This window comes from Elephantulus edwardii, unplaced genomic scaffold (assembly GCF_000299155.1).
Source record: "Elephantulus edwardii isolate Elephantulus edwardi_28Jun2011 unplaced genomic scaffold, EleEdw1.0 scaffold00008, whole genome shotgun sequence".
In the NCBI taxonomy this organism is placed as follows: domain Eukaryota; kingdom Metazoa; phylum Chordata; class Mammalia; order Macroscelidea; family Macroscelididae; genus Elephantulus; species Elephantulus edwardii.
Genome location: NW_006399758.1, coordinates 7,727,422 through 7,731,639, shown reverse-complemented (window position 1 = coordinate 7,731,639; position 4,218 = coordinate 7,727,422). Strand labels below are relative to the sequence as shown.

At 34.8% G+C, this 4,218-nt stretch overlaps 1 protein-coding gene across 1 annotated transcript in view; it reads left to right on the top strand.

Annotated features, from left to right (window-relative positions):
- Nucleotides 1–4,218, top strand: part of LOC102853926 (sodium/potassium-transporting ATPase subunit beta-1-interacting protein 3-like) — a 441,724-nt gene that overhangs the window by 29,296 nt on the left and 408,210 nt on the right. The window lies entirely within an intron of this gene.

Here is a 4,218-nt window from a genome sequence, read left to right as displayed (position 1 = left end):
TCTGTTTCAGCCAATTCTTTTTGGTACAGTGACTGTGTACTCCTTCCATCTTCTTTTGATGCTTCCTTGATCATTCAATATTCTGCCCATAGCATCTTTAAACACTGCACCTTGAAGCTTGAATTTGTTCTTCACTTACTTCAACTTAAGAAATGGTGCATAAATGTATTCCTTTTGATTTTCTGTCTGATGCCAGCTTTTTCCATATTTCACTATAATATAAAACTTTGTCTTCCCTAACTGCTCTGTTTAACTCCTTAACTTCCTGATTTATTCCCTTTGTTTTGGCTTCTTGGACTCTAGTGCAATATTTAGAAACTCTTCTTACATCCATCTTGGTCTTTTCTTCCTCCTCTGTCTTTGTAATGACATTTTGCATTCTTCATGGATGATAGCCTTGATATCTTCCCACAAGTCACCTAGTTTTCATTCATTAGTGTCCAAGCCCTCAAACCTGTTTAAAACCTTCTTGGTTTTTTGTTTTGTTTTGTTTTTTCAATTCAGGTTGGATAGACTCAAGGTCAAATTTTAGTTGTGCATTTGGTTTTATTTTCTTTAGCTTCGGTTTGAATTTGCATATGGGTAATACTATTCTGTTCCACAGTATGCACCTGGCCTAGTTTTCACTGATGATATTTTCTCCGATTCTTTCCACATTTATAATCAATCTGATTCCTGCATAAACCAGCAGGTGACTATGTGTATAGTCGTAAATTATGTTTCTTATAAAGTTATTTGCAATGAATAAATCTTCAAGGGTACAAAATTCTATTATTCCATCTCCATCTTCTTTTCTATAACCAAGATCATTTTTTCCAACTACTGATTCTTCTTCCTTGTTTCCAGCTTCTGCATTCCAGTCACTTATTATTTTTAATCCATCCTGGTTGCATATTTGATTGACTTCTGATTGCAAAAGTTGGTAGAAATAGTCTATTTCCTCCTCTTTGGCTCTCGTTGTTGGTGCATATATTTAAATAATAGTGGTATTAATGGGTCTTCCTTGTATGTGTGTGGATATTACCCTGTCCCTCACAGTACTGTATTTCAAGATGGATCTAGAAATAGTCTTTTTGACTATGAATGCACTTTTCATTTCCATTTCCAGTGTAGAATACCATATGATTATTTAATTGTCATACCAATCTATCTCAGTTTGCCATTGTCCATTATATCAGTATTTATGTGTTCCATTTCTTCCTTAACAATGTCCAGTTTTCTTAAATTTGTATTTCTCACATTCCACATACCAAACTCTAGTGTCTGCTTACAACTGTTCCTCCTCCTTTATGTTTCCCTATATGAAGATTCAACCTTCAGTGCTAGATCTGTTGGTTTAATCTAAGTGTACTCTATTGTATATACGGTTTTCCAAGGCTTGTTATCTCAGAAGTGGTTGGCCAGTCCTTCTTCCCACTCTGTTTTACCTTGAATGTTTAGCTTTAGAGCAATATCTGACAGGAAAACTTTCAACTCAAAAGACCAGATCAAAGATCCTTCTCTTACACAGCTAACAGACATATTGGCTTGTTCCCCTACCTTGCCCTACTGGTGCCTCTCTCATCATTTCTCTTAGTTAACCCAATATGATGTTGTTGTTGTTGATTATTGGCGAGTCAAGCACTACTAATAGCAATCCTATGAACAAAAGGCCTGAAGCCTTTCGATAACAATCTTCGTTAGTCAAAGTTCATACAGTTTCCAGAGTTGTTTAGGAAGTAGATGCCACTCCTGCTCCCAAAAATAGTAGAGATGCTCAATAAATTATTGAGCTGTTTGTAAGCCTGTTTTTCCTTTCACTTTTCTGTTTCTTTGTAGCTAAAATGTAAGGATGATGCACTGCTCTTAAAATTTTTCTGGATATAAATTCTAGAAAATGTTAAAGCGCTGAATGAAGAAGAATGATTCTAGCCTTTCTCTTTTAATTGTCTTAGATATTAGTATACAATATTGTAATTGCTTTTTTAAATTTGAATAATATATTGTTTTATTCTGGTTTCTTAAACATGTGGCTGAATGAATAAATGGATGTTCTAATAACTTGGAGTAAAACATTAAACTCAGAAAGCAAAAATAATTCATGTTATAGATATTTCTGAAGAAGAAAATAAACTAAAAGTCTTCTAAAGTTTATTTCAATTTAAAATGCCAAGACAAGCTCATGAAGCCATCTATAATATGCTAATTCTTTTCATATTTATTTGTACAACATACAAGAAAAGTAGGATAGGTAGATATAGTACTCAGAGTGATTTTTTTCAACAATAGAAGTTAAGCTAATGTTTATATTTATTACATTATTATAATGTATTATCATTATATTACAATGTAATATACTGCATCTGTCTAGATATGAGAACACGGAGCATGACAAACAAAGAATATTTGTGAAAAGTACAGTCAAATATTTCTCAATCTTATTTTAATTGAGTATTAAATAAAATAACCCTGATGGTTAGTGGTGGAACATAGCTCTACCAACCCAAAGAAAGGCATGCAGTTCAAATCTGCCAGCTGCTCATTGAGAGAAAAAATGGGATATTATCTTCCACATAATTTGACAATACACAACAGTAACAGCACTTCAGAAGGAAGGCAGCTTGGATGGACAGTCTTTCTATACCAAATATAGTAACTCATACATCCTGCTCAGATAAATTATTGTGGATGCCTTAGTATGACTGGAACTGGTTTTCCCTTTATCTAAGGACTTCTGTTTTAGGAGGGAGCTCTGGTAGCCTAGTGGTAAGGAGTTGCACTACCAACTCAAAGGCTAGGGGTTTGAATCCACCAGCTGTTTTGCAGGAAAAAGATCACTCCTCCTGGGTGATCTATTATTGTTTTATGCCATTGAGTTGATTACAGCACATAGCAACCCTATTAACAGCAGATCTGAACTTTGTTCCTGTTCAGTTTTCACCATGTCCAACACAAGTGAGCCCATTTTTATAGTCATTGTGTCAATCCATTTTGTGGACGTTCTTCTCTTATACTAATCCTCCACCCTTCCAAGCATGATGTCCTTCTCCAAGGACTAGTCCCTCCTAACAACATGCCTAAAATATGTGAGATGGAGTTTCACTATCCTTGACTCCGAGGGCACCCTTGTTGTGCTCTCTCCAAGACAGACCTCTTGGCAGTCCAGGGATGTTCAATACTTTTCTCCAGCACCACAACTCACTGACAGCCTCTGAAAGCCAGCTGGAGGGTCAACTATGAGTCACTTCTGATGAGACGGTACATTACAACAACAATATTTCTCTTAACTAAGGATTTGGTCATAGCTTACATCTCACAACAATCACAGCTCAGTGAAAGAAATATTATTCTTATCTAACAGAGGCATTAGAAAGCTAAACCCACAATGTTGCTAAAATAAAAATCATGATGCCCATACTATGCAAACTACATTGAATGCAACATAAAAAAAGAAACAGTCTTTCTCGAAACATTTCCTGTTGTAATAGCATGATTGTTGCTATTAGGTGCCCTTGAGTTTATTCCAACTCAGAATTACCCCATGTATGATAGAATAAAACACTGCTTGAATTACACCATCTTCATAAATTTGATTATATCTGAGCTCACTCTTGCAGTCGCTTTATCAGTCCATGTTATAGAAAGTCTTCCTCTTTTTCACTGACCTTTTCCATCCTGATATGCCCAAAGTATGTGAGATTCTAGCTTCTAAGTAATTTTCTGATTCTACTTTGTCTAAGACATGTTTATTCATTTTCCTGGCACTCTGTAGTATATTTAGTATTCTTCACCAGCACCATAATGAAAATGAATTCTTATTCCGTCTTCTTTATTTATTGTTCAACTTGTACATGCATAAGAGGAGATGGAAAAAATACTGGTACTTGAGTCAGGCCAACAATAGTCCTCAAAGTGACAGTTTTGCTTTTGGAACACAGCCAAGCGATCTTCTGCAGCAAATTTACCCAATATCATTTGTCTTTAGATTTTTTGACTGCCATTTCTATGGGTGCTGATTTTGACTCCAAATAAATGAAATCGTTGGAAGTTTCAATATTGTCTTTGTTTATCATTATATTGTTTATTGGTCCAATTGTAAATTTTTATAGGAAAATGCATAAATAGGAAATCATTTTAGTAAATTGGTAATATGAAATTATCACTTGACAATATTGGTGAAGCATTAACTTGAAAATTATAGTCACTCCCTGGTTACTGCCCTATGATCTTTCTAAAATA